Here is a 13,946-nt window from a genome sequence, read left to right as displayed (position 1 = left end):
GTTAAGTTACTTTTGTCTACTATCCCTGTTAGTTATCTTGTCTTTGTCTTGTTCCCCACATCAAGTTGGTATACCTGACTCGAATCTTTCTATGTCAATAAATTGATATTTTGGAGCAGTGTATGCACTGTTTGCCAGGGAAATGCTTACTGGATCACGCTCATGTTGGAAAGATAGTAACGGCAGATGCGGTAGTAAACTCTTAGGACTCCAAAGCATGATCTAGTGATGATTGTAGTTTATAACTGGATTACATGTAACACGTGTATCGAGGGTTGAGAGCCAGAAAGCCTCAACTCACCTGCTCCCACAAAATGAGTATAAAGTCGTCTGGGCACTGCAGAAAATAGTCAATTAATCATGACAAAATTCAATAGAAAGCGAAAGACATTGTGGAAGAAATATTGATTTTTGTAGACCAAAGTAAGGAGCCAACTTTATGCTCATTTTGTGAGAGCTGGTTATAGTGAGTTACAGCTTTCTGGTTCTGAACCCTCGATATGATGAATTACAAATGTATGGAAGGTTTGAAGTGCCATCTGTATAGTGAGATAATTATCTTGCCTAGTCAACATCTTGTCAATTCTAACTTGCTAAGTCTAATGCGCAGCTTTCTTGGTACCATCCATTTGTCAAAATGACTAGATGGTCGACTTGGCGAGATATCTTACCTTGTGTAGACTTGTCAAGATAATGTATCCGAGTATTTTGCCATGTCGAAATAATTATCTCACAATGAAAACATAATTACCTCACCATGTGGTCAAGATGTTGACTTTACAAGATAATTAACTCGCAATAGACCACTTGACATGTGACGTCATTGCCCGGCAGTATGCGCGCGATTTATGGCAATTTCTATTGTTCTTTGCCCTGCAGTGTGCGTACGCATCAGTTTGCTCAGGGCATGTACATTTTAAATCGCCCACCACATTTCACATAGCACAAGAAAGCCATTGAACAGCGTAGCGGTTCGTTCGAGCATATCGATAGACGAGTCCCTCGCTTTTGTTGATAAACAATGATGTCAAGTGGTCTATAGGGATGGCACTTAAAACATTCGGTGCAAATGACCAAAACATGATACTGCATGATATTCAAAATTGGAACGGGCTATGGAGCATGTCATAATTTTACTGTGTACAACATATTATTGTGAGGAAGTATACATGCGAAAATTCAAGCTTCTCTACTGTACTTAAGTCATGTTGCAAGGGGCAGTCCAATTAACTTAGCGCACTTAAAAACTTGAGGCACCCAAGAGAATCAAATATCAGACCCTGGACAGAGTGACCACTTATGCAGCAAACTGTGCAAGACACATGCAAATAGAGGCTCAATGGCTCATCACAACACTGGCTACAACCCACCCCAAAGTGTGTATCTCTGGGCCTCAAGGATGAACAGATGATTAAGTGTGTTTTCAACTGATTTCCTGTCCCAGGTTAAAGAAGAAATAAAACAAAAAGGTGAGTGAGTGACAATAGAGGCCCTGCATGAAATTATTGATTGGCTCCAAACAAAGGATTTGAGCCGGTGTCCTTCACCGTAGTTATGGCGGAGTGCAGTCCATTCAATCAAATGTTGTCATCAACCTATTTGATCGTAGTGCAGGGTTATGTGTGCGAGACAAACTGTCACGGTAGATTGCATTCATGCCTGCATTTGAGTAGTCCGCCATATTTACGGGATGATACGTCACATGCAAGGCCTCTATATGTTGCAAACTATTTAAGCTCCCCTAATACTTTTAAATATTTTATGAAATGTAAAAAAAGGTATGTATAGCCCCATTTGTTTTACACATGGACCAATTTATAGCGTCACACATAATTGCATTTGGTCACAATGGTTATTTGTGTAAGAAAAGAGGCAGTTTTCAAAGTTGCACCCGAGTCCATAGCAGTCGTTTTTTTTTTTTAATGAATGAATGCCTACTGTATTGTTAAAGAGTTAACTCCTATGGAGTCATTATACATAATGATCATTGCGACCGAGTGCAATGACATGTTTAGCTAGTATAATTTGGTCCATATGTGTAAAACAAATAAGGCTAAACGTTTGCATTTTGATTAATTTAAATAAATGTATTTAAGGGGAACTTAAAAAGTTGTGGACCCTATAGAAGCTTATACTAGGAAATGTCTGACTTCTTGTTTGCATGCCACTGAGGGGGGGGGGGAATAGTATACCAAAGAATTTAGGTTATTCACCAAGCAAACATCAAGAATACATGTCGGCAAAATAGGTGTCATTGCATTGTGCACATCTACATTTGCAAATTATCATTGTATTTTGGGCCTTTGCCAATAAATGCCAGAGGTAAATTATTACCAGTATCTATTTTAATGCATTTAAAGGTCCAGAGAAATTAACAAGGTGTCATTGGATCTGGAATAGATACACATATACCAGAGGATGATTTAAGCACTTCCCAATGCCGAGTTTTCTCTTTTTTGAGCTGCATCAGTCGATAAGAAAATTTATTTATAAAAAAAATGTGATGTATCTGCAAAGCTCTGCTGTTTTAAGATTTACTGACTGGCCGAGCATCTCTCCCTCTCTGGCAGTTTCGAAATAGCATCTTTTGAATAATACACAAATTTTGCAACAGATTACGGGAAATGCGTAAATAATCGCCCAGTGAGTCAAGTCTTACTAGTCTAACCGCTGGCTGCAAATCAAAATTGGTTTCAATTTATTAACCATGAGACTATTTGGATTTGATATGACAACCATGCTTCTATCCTCACTATAAAATTAACACAAAGAAACAAGAAAACACACTTTGAAATGTTTGATGAAATCATTTTATTAAAATGATTTTCACAGATTTTAATAATTTACAATTACATTATGATTTTCACACTTTGTTTCAAGTACAGCAGAAAAAGAAAAAATCAAGTGCTACATAGGCTTTAACCATACAGGCAGCTTACACACAGTTTCATACACACTTTTAAGTAACATAAATAAAAGGTAATGACAAAACATGTAACATAGCATCATCATTTTTTTTTCTGTCAAGTTGGTGAAATAATACAAGCATTCTATACTATTCAGCAAATTCCTTCAGCAGTGTCTGTCTGCTCTGTCTGATTATCGCATAAAAAGAACTAGGTCACACGATGCTATACAGCTTGACCAGCGAATGAGGTGCTAATGTCATGATAACATGATTCAATTAGCCAATTAGGACCTTACTACTCTGGGCTTACTACAGTATACGCCATACACTGCGCCAAATTGGTTGACCGCTGAAGAACCGTGCTGAAACTATAGTGTCCCAAAATGTAAATATTGCTTTAATTTACCTGCTTAAGATTTTGACGGCTCAGAAACATAAGGCCTCATGTACATTTTTTTTCAAAAAGGGAGATTCTGGCATTAACATTTTTAGAATGAAATTCTCTTTCCAATAACAGCCTTGTCTTCATAACTCATCATAAATCATCATGCAGTTATATAGTATGAACACATCTTCAATCGCCTTGTCCTCATAATAGACCTTGTTGCCCCATCAAATCATATAGTATATGATATAGTATACAAATATTGACTGTTATTAGGGGCATGGTTTTAATAATAGGTACCCAATATTATTTCAAAAGCGCTGAGGGTCATAGCATGGTTTTGAAATCATCAAGGACCTATCATTTTAACAGTGCCCCGAATATACAGCAGTCAATATTTGTTCTAACTAACGGTTGTAGGCAATGATTCTTGTTATCCAACAACATTGGCATTGCGATATATAATATATATAATATGTTAAAATTTCAGTATGCTGTTTTAATTTCAGTACATTTCCAGGTAAGTATTACCACAAGGTATTACTGTTGCAAGGTTTGAGTCTTTTCAAAGTATTGTCGCTATTGGCCAAGCAATAAAACTGGATTTACTGTTCACATGATTGTCGACTTTAAAATGCCAGTATAACAAGCTCTCATGTAGTTATGTAGTAGAACCAAACCTCCAATCACCATTCTCTCAAAATGGACATAAGGCCTTATGTTTCTGAGTCCTATACCCACCATATCAGGATTATAGTATCTAGAATGTGTTAAATTTCCAATATGCTGCTTAAATTTCAGTACATTTACAGGCAAGGTATTAAATTAATGTCACAAGGTTTGAGTCTTGTTGCTGATGGCCCAGCAATAAATCTTTTAGATTTGTTTTCTGACAAATACTGTTCACAAAAAGTTTACTACAGTGAGAACTAAAAATGATGATACTATTTTGAGACTATAAATTACATATTGATAAAAACATATTTCCATGTCACTCTGAAGAAATAAGAACTTCAGTCACTGTTTTTATAATTCATTGCACTGGTAGACTGCATTAATTAACTGTAGTACTAATATTTACTTCAAACAGAAGATGCAAGCCTAAGTCATCTTACAGACAATACATCTTAACCAAATATTTAAAGAGCTTATTCTACAGAATAGTCATTCTATTTCAAGGTAGTTATATTCAGTTGGTGGCACCAAAAATAATTACTTTTAATTGGGATGGCGCCTCATTAATATTAGCTGCTTTTGAATTGGATAACCTGAACATAAAAATTGCAGTGAAGAGGCTAACAACAGGCCCATTCCCCAAGAGGTTGTGATGTACTTGCATTTGAGATTGACTGAATCCAACTGCAAGCAATGGCTACCGGGGAAAAATACTACAGAATTGGCACCATACGCATTATTGGACTGAATTATCAACTGTTGGTCAAGTAATGACTGAAAAACAGGCATTCCAAACAATGCCCGACTCATGAAAATATTCACATGCAACTTTGATCGCCATCCATAGGATGACTTCATATGCACCTGTCTACCAATGCCATAGTAACATTATCGTGCACTGAATGTCCTAAAAATGTGTCACACAAAAACAAACATGGTCAAAAGACTAAATTGGTCACACCTGCGCAGAATCAGTTCCCCACAGTAAGTCCAACACATTTTAACACATAATTTGAGTGTGTCGTCAACCCAGAACATTGATGATGGAGGCCAGCAGGATAACGCATTATGCAGTCAAGTCATGTAGGGTATCTATACCAGTCTGTAAATCCAGTTCATTGTAGATCTAAATAGTTTCACTTGGTTGAATGAAACAAGTTTTAATGTGATTAAGCATTGTTCATTCTGTGCCAAAGTGGTCTAAATTTAGATCAGGATTACAAAGAAATGGATTTTAGCTGCCCCTCTGTAGATCAACCACAGGTCCAGTCACTTGAGTTGGTCATAATTTATATATGAAATAATTTAGGTCAAGTCAGTCAGGTGTATGTGTTTTGTTCCCAGTAAGGTTGAGCAGAAGCCACTGTTTTCTTGGGCTAAGTTGGCTTGAACCATGTCAGTCTGTGTATTTACAATCTGGATGATTTTGATGTAGTAAGTCACAAGTCATTTTGAACTGTCTCAATAGTCACACTACACGGAGAGATGCTTGGGTCGTGATGGGACCAGGGAACAAAATGTTCAAGCCAGGCTAAAATGCTGAGCTTGGTGGCCTATGGAAGGAAATATAGAGGACAAGACAAAGTTGGTCACTCCCATCAAGAGAACAAGTTTACCGTCTGCCTTTGTGTCAAGAGAAATGGAATTCTCAATTCATTTAATCTCAACTGTCACAGAGCTTTACAACTAGATAGGTCAAGTTTGGAGTCAATTTGAGCTAGTCTTGTCAAATAATAAAGAAGTTGTGCGTCCTCATTTTCAAGGAGTCGTGTCAGGTTAAGTCACTACACTAACTTTTACAGAGGAAAGTTATGATCGATGGACACATCCTGTTAATAAGCGACATATATAGGCATTGCTTTGTATTTTCTTTGCAACCCTTCATGAGCTTGAAACGCAACTTTGACGTTGACGCCTAATCGGCCAATCCGATTGTCAGACAATTGAATCAACTAATCAGGATCGTAATTCTGTGTTTATGCTGTATACATGCTGAAAAAGCAATCAAAGTCTGTTCTTCCCTGCAAGCAACTGTAATCAATGTCATTTAGAATTGAGTCGAGTCATAAACTTCAATGTGATGTTATCGATCAAAATGAGTTTGTCATATCTGAAGAAGCATTAATATGTCAATTGCCAAAGTTTCACAGGGTTTTCATTACTAGAGTAACTTGTTGAATGGGTAGTTACCAGAAATGAATAATGATTATGGCCAATAAGAGACCCATTTGTTCCATCACATCACCTTGAAATGGTATGTCACTGTCAAGATGAAATACATTTTTTTCAAGTAGCGAAAGTAGTCTATGGTCCTTCTCATCTCAAGTTGAGAGTAACGCCATGTTGGATTTCAGTGGCAGATTCTAATCATGCACACTAACCTAATCACGCGGGACGTGTACACATGCGTAGAAGGGCAATTTGTCCATATAGGCTGGCGATGCACCCACGTAAACGCACTGATTCTAATTTGCCTCTGCAAAATCCAACATGGTGTTACTCTCAACTTGAGATGAGGTGCACTATTGTAGTCATTGTTTTAGCGATGTAAACTAGCTGGTGTGAGTTGACTAATTGTAAACTTCATTATTTTAATGCAGTTTAACTGCTTTTACAAGACCACAAAGGAAGTGGACACTTACAGGTACAATCAAAAGGCTGATGTTGTCATCTGTTGAATGATGCTGTGCATATTAGCGGTGTTGCTTTAGTATCTTTTTGCACATTGTTTTCAATTTCTTTCATGCAGCTTGCATGACTGTGATCTCTTTTTTGTATATGGTATTGTGTGTGATCTTCTGGTCATGTGTGTTTCATGTTCTTTCTGTACAATTGTTTTGTTTTTGTCAGCACTTCGGAGTTGTTTTTAGGCCAAGTTATGCAGTTTAGTTTACATTAGCAGAAAAAAATCAACAACAAATCCACTAGATATCGAATCGTCACATTTTACAGGTTTTGAATGTAGATTTCCTTTTACCATATTATAAGCAGGTCAGCCTGTGTCTCTCTATATATCTGTCAGTTTATGAGTCTGTCACTATGTCATTGTCAGTGCACACTTTGGATGTGCCAGTGTCTTAATGTGTCTGTGTCAATTTGCATGTCTGCAGTGAATCTTCGCTACCTGTCTTTGTCAGGACATGTGTCTGTCAGTCTGTTTGTCTGTCAGTCTGCCTATTTGTGCTTAGTCTGGTTACACTAGTACATCAGTCGACAGTCTAGTCAAGGTATGCAATTAAAGGTGCATAACCAGATTGTGATCCAATTGTAACAATCATATTTATGGTTTCTACCTTACATTGAGGTCCATCGTGATAGTCCACATATTCTTATTCCTAAGTTTGAGTTTAATTTGCTTCAGCGATCTTGATTCTGAAGAAGTATGTATCCTAGTGGCCCATAGAACAGTACACATACATACATATTAAATATTTACATAGCATTATCTTCATTTAGAGCATAGCACTAAGTACACAACTTCTGACGTGCAACAAACTACCATGTTTTTGTTCATAGCACAATATTGCAGGCCTTAAGTTAAATCTGCATTTGGGGAATGAGATTCAATCTGGTTAAGTACCTTCAATTTGTCAATAGAAGTTTTCAACCACTTCACTCATGCGTGCCTTCTGACAAAAGAGACTCAGTCGTTCCAGGAGTATTCATAATTAAAATCAATTCAATGCATGACCACATTAGTTGTGTGACTTGGCAGACTAGTATTCTGAAACATTTTCACAACCACCCCAGGTTGTTCTTTTGATACACAGTATAGTACTTGAGATGCTGTAAGGATAAATAGCATGCAAGACAACCGCCATTTCTTGATGATTTCATCATTAACCAACTGTTCCAAAAATGTGTTGAACTTCTGTGATTTTGACACCCTGCTTTATGATTTGGCCATTTTTCATCAATTTATACATCTATGCTGAAGTAATAATTTTTTAACAAATTACATCACTGTCAATCCATACTGCCACTGGCAGCTTGCACATGTTATAAACCAGCCTCTTAAATACCAACCTGAATTAATACAAAAAAGGTCAAATACATTTACTTCTTTTAAGTCATTAAAGGTAGATATGATGTATGCATTTGCTTCAACTCGTCTTTGCATTGCAAACTGACAGTACTAATAAAAATAACTTGAACAAGCAATACTAAACCTAGCATTGTACATATGCTACTTTTCCCTGAATAAAAACCAGGAAACATTGAAAATGTCCGATGAAGACGAAACAAAATACTCAAGAAGCACTATACAAAATAATTGATGATTGGGGAACAATACAAGTCTAAAATGGGCAAAGTATAGTCCAGCCTACTCATTCTCCATTAAAATGTATACCGACTGTCATAATAATATCTCGTCAATTTCAAAGCACAATATAATGATCATTTTAAAAGAATCTTTGATAGTTTGTCTTGGAATGTCTGAATAAAGGCTGGATATTAACTATAGTAGATCAAATACTACCTAGAACTATTTGCCCATTTTAAAAACACACCACAATACAACTAAAGCCCTGGTACCATGGCAACCAGGATGGAATGCTGCATTGTGGGATTTCTAGTTTATACACATTTTAATTTTTACTTTTTTGACACACCATTAACATTAATGTTTTGTGTAAATATAAAGGTGGGTTAATTTATAAAATACCCACAGATATACATGTACATTTTTTTTACCTTTTCTCACTTATAACATGAGAAATTCTTTGTAGAAATGAAGAATACATAATATACAATTACAAATTTAGAGAAAGTACACATTGCAACCAAGCATGACTTTCCCTTTTCTGTTGGTTGCCAATTCAAAATACACACGTGAGTAGTAGTATAAGAAAAAGTCACTTGTCAACTCAAAAATAATATTAATGACTATAAGAAAGAAAGAAAACAATAAATACAATGTCTATTGTCTACTTTTCTTGGTTACACATCACAAGAGTTAGCTGTCAAATTATGTACAAATTCCACGTCAATAGTCAATTTAACAGTTTTGGCTGTACAAAAACTTTTTATGATACAGAAACACACACATTGAAAATGGTGTTAGAAACACCTAGGCCTAGATGACTGTAGAGCTATTTGGCTTTGTGAAACTTTCCTTGTGTCCTCTTTTGTGTAAAGTTGAGTTTCCCTGACATCCTATATTTGATAAACAAAAACTTTTGATGACCAAATATTTTGTGTTTATATACTAACTATTTATTATAACTATACCAAGGGTCAAAGCATCGGTGTTCCCGCAAAGGCCGTATGTCACACAATTGGGGCAGCGCTTTCAAGAATCGGTGCAAGGCCACCAAAGAAAAAAAAAGATTCTGCAGTTTTTGTTCACTTACAAAAAAAAAAAAAATTAGCTGTCTCTGAATTCGCACTTTAAGACCTTTCCCCTTTGTGCCAGAATTTCTTAAGATTAGCCATGTACTGTCCCGGCGACAAAATCCTTGGAGGGAACACTGCTAAGCTTTACATAAAATAAGAATGTAAACATTACATAAAACAAGGCCCAAAGTATGACTACAAATAGGAAGAAACTTGACCACATATATAATTATGTGTGTGATTATTTAAATCTATCAAACTGATTGAGGGGCAAAATGTTGGGGCAAAATGGTTTATAGCATAATGACTTTAGCCCAATAAACTTGATACACTTCTTTGCAAAAATGATATGTCAACATCTTGAAGTAACAATCAATAGTCTCCAAATATCCTGAAAATTTCAAATAAGTTAAAATATTTAAATATGAGATGAGATGAAGCCATTTTTTCATTCAACATCTTTGAGACTGGACAATACCAAACAAATAATTATTTGTTAAAGATCCGGAATTGCTACATTTTAGCTAGTACAGCACTTAACGCTACACTTGCGTGCTACACAAACTTGATCTGAACATTATATGCTACATCATCTGCTGAAAACAGAAAAAGACAAGATTTTTTGCTAGTTGGTCAGATAAACTCAAGTTTACAAAATAAGACCATCAACTGGTTATTATTATTATAGATATCTGCATGGAGCTGGGAAGATGCATGTATAACAATAATGATAATAGTAACAATAATGATAATAGTAATGCAGAATTTACAATAAAATAATCTACAAAATACCTAGAATTTCAATATATTCTCTCTATCTTTCTCTAGAGCCCTGACATCATGTCGTTGGGATTTCTTTACAACAAATGTACAGACTGCCCTCTACAGGCAGAAATATGAAAGGTTTAGTCCTTTGTAGTACGTAGTAAACAAAACCATATGGAAGTTTTTATAGTTTCTTTTGGTGGTTAAGATAGGGAAATATATTACAATGTCTTCCACCAATCGGAAGCCTATAAGGTTTATTTTATATATTTAACACTGAGTCTAGCAAGTTTTACATTTTGAAAGCAAACACGTTTTGAGTTGATCAAATTTTTTAAGTTGTTAAACAGATATACAATTCAGTAAATCAAGATGTAGACCACTAATCAATGTTACCATAAGTGTAACAAAGGCTCATGCCAATCCACCCTATTTTTAAATCATGCTAAGCATTATAGGTCCATGTTTTCTTCCTCATGTTTTTTCCCCAATTTTGTTGGTATTTTTGTTAAATTAATGTCCAAATTAAACTGTAATACTTTATCATAAAACTCAAACATTTTTCCTCTTTATGTTAAATTTGCTTAAGAATCAAGTTTTTCTTTAAAATAGCAACCAAGTCCAATCAAAACCATCAAAAATCACATTTTAACAAAGTTTAGGAAGGTATTTTACATTCAAATAATTCAAATTTTATCACAGATTAAAACTTTCTCCAGTCTATGCACGCCATATATGTAGGTACGCATCCTTGCCTCCAATTAAAGCAAAAAAGGGAGTGTTCTCTGATAAAGAAATGTAATTTGTGGAAAACAATGAGGGGTTAATTTTCAAAATTTCAAAACACATTAATTTTTATCTATGTATTGCATAACTAAAATAATCATGATCATTACTGTTATCCTGTTTGATCTTTATATCTTTTCCAGAGCAAGATATGATATCTCAACCTACAGAGAAGTCATGAGTAGTAAATGATGAATAAAAAAAAAGTCTTTGCATTGCTCATAATAATTATCATATATCTTCGCCATTTTTTGAAAAAAGGGCAATAAATTAAAAAATCACAACAAACAGGTGTTTGTTTGTTTTTCGCTAAAACTGACAGAGACAAGCATGCATACCCACAAATACACAATAGGCCTGAGAGGGACCTAAGCCATCTCTTAAATTTGAAACAAAATTTACAAGTTGTTTATTACTTAGTACCCATGGCTTCAGACCTGGATAAATGATAAATATTTGTGGCTTAAAGTCCATGTCACCACAAAGGATGTGTTGCACCAAATATGATTTGCTTATGCAAGGCACTAGGATGCTGCCATAGGCAGTCTCTGTACAATTCTCATCTTTTTGTACACAATATGATGACATGCACCTGATGCATTTTCTTGAAATTTGTAATCTTCATATAGATTACTTTGGGTAGATATTATGATAACTTGAAACACTCTCTGTCTTCACTTGTCCTAAAACTAACCTCGTATAGGTGTATTGAAAATCTTGAATCATTGAAATTAGAGACTTCAATTCTAGCTCTAATATAAAATATATAACAACATTTATCTCGCTTTAAACTTGCCAAATAATATTAAACTTGCAATGATTCACAGAAATATTATTACCCATTTCATAATATTGGAACAAATCAAATACTTGTAATCTCCAATTACATATTTTATTCTGTCCAAAATCTGAAGCTTACCCATTTTGTTTTCTTGAATATTGTACATAAAAAGATGAGAATGTAGCTAAATAGCAAGGAAGGGAATAATTAGAAATATATCTGATAGAAATATATTAATTTATTGAGAATAATGATTAATCTATTGGAAAATAGAAGACAAAGACACTTGTTTTTGGTATTTATATACAAGAGATAGTATATACTTCATTTAGTGCCTTTAAATACTACATGGGTTAAGGGTGGAAAAATACTTTTTTGTGTTGACCTCACTGTGTTGCCATATAATAACAGCATGTTAAAAAGAAACCAAACAAAGTACGAACCGATCCGGACTCACTGATGTAAATGAATTTTCATCAGTAGATATGCAAAGACCATTTTAAACTATAGTCTCACTAAAATACCCACTGTCTGATTCAAACTGATTGCAGCATCATAACTCAGAGCGGGTGGCTAACATACAAAATTTTCAGCCCATGTGAGTTTGGTGCTTTAATTGACCAATCATATCATGAGCTGCTTATGATTGACATTAACTGAGCTAGAAGTTTAAGACTGCACCCTTCAACTCAAATATACTTTGAGTGAAAAAAAATTGAAATGAAGATTCTCTAAATGACAAAATTTAACATGAAGCTATCAAACAATGACTTCAGTAGACATAGTGTCAGTCCATGTATCATGATTTTGTTTTGCTTTGATTTTCTCTTTAATACTGATTAAGTAAGACCAACACACAACAGTATAGTTTCCAAGCTGATGAATACAAATATTTCATCAAAATTCATATTCACATCAAGTTACAAGATATCATAATACATAATTAATTTTCACCCAAGACCATGTATAAGTTGTATCAAATAACATCAGATTTTAGCTGACATGATATATCCCGATTTACAGATTTTCTAAATTGTGACTACAAGCCCACAGTCTCGACATCTAATGGCACATTTGCAATGGTCATTCCACAATATGAAGCTGTTACATGAAGTAGATATTTTGACGGCAGATCTACAGTAGATGATGCTTTTAAATTCTTCCATATAAGTAGGCTCCACCATATCAAGTTCTCATGACATATATAATAACATGCCTTAGACCAATAAGCAATTATAGTATATATGTAGTTATATTAGACAGATACATTTATTTCTCACTGCATGTACATTTTCACTCACATTTTATTCCTAACTTAGTGTATATACTTAAACAGCAGATTAACCCCAAAGATATAAATTCACAAAGTGCACTGTACCCTTAACAATGAAATTGATCAAAATAGGATTGCACCTTCAGGTTTTGTGACACAAGGTGGTCCAAAAAAAAACAACCAATTTTTAATTTGTATTGTTTAACTTCTCATTTGGACCACCCTGTACATCACTGAAACATTTATAAATTATTATATGCTCCATTCCTGCATACAGTATAAAGTATTTTATGTAATATTCCTTCCAATTCATTTAACTTCTTTTCCAACTTTCAGTGACTAACTCTAACAGTCAAATGACTCCATCAAGTTTCAAAACAAATATTTGTTGAATTTTCAGAAATCATTGTAATTAATTCTGGTTTTATAGCATACTGTCATACTTTATACCATATAATGGAATTTAATCAATAGACTGCACACTCAAGCTGATGATCTACTGGTTGTCATTTCCACATATATTTTATCACATTTGTATGTCATGTGGGAAAAATATATGCACATTATTGACTGGGTCATCAGCATCATTTGTTCAAACTTCTCACCAACGATCCTGATAGTTATGAAGTGGATAATGTATATTGCTGATCAAGATCGATGGGCAAACAGGGTGCATGCTGGGAATGAAAAGGGCTCAAAAGCTATCAAATTTGTCACCCAAGATCGAAAATTTGAGCACTTTTCCTTCCCAGCATGCATCACTTTTGCCTATCGATCGCTATCAGCAATATACCTTATTGTTGAAAATAATTAGGAGGCATATTGTTAGTCTTTTGTACCATATGTTGTTCACCAATTGTGTTGAAGTAATAATTGGAATTGTGCATTGAAAGATGCCTATGAATTCTCATACATTCCAAATGTCCATGCATTGTAGTGGAATTCAAAAGCATTGCATGTAGTTTGGTATATTATTTTTATCTTTAACTATAGTGGTTCATAAGATATGTATTTGAATACTTATATAATCACCTCT

This window comes from Amphiura filiformis, chromosome 3, assembly GCF_039555335.1.
Source record: "Amphiura filiformis chromosome 3, Afil_fr2py, whole genome shotgun sequence".
In the NCBI taxonomy this organism is placed as follows: domain Eukaryota; kingdom Metazoa; phylum Echinodermata; class Ophiuroidea; order Amphilepidida; family Amphiuridae; genus Amphiura; species Amphiura filiformis.
The sequence above is the reverse complement of the archived record's forward strand: the minus strand, read 5'-3'. Positions refer to the sequence as shown.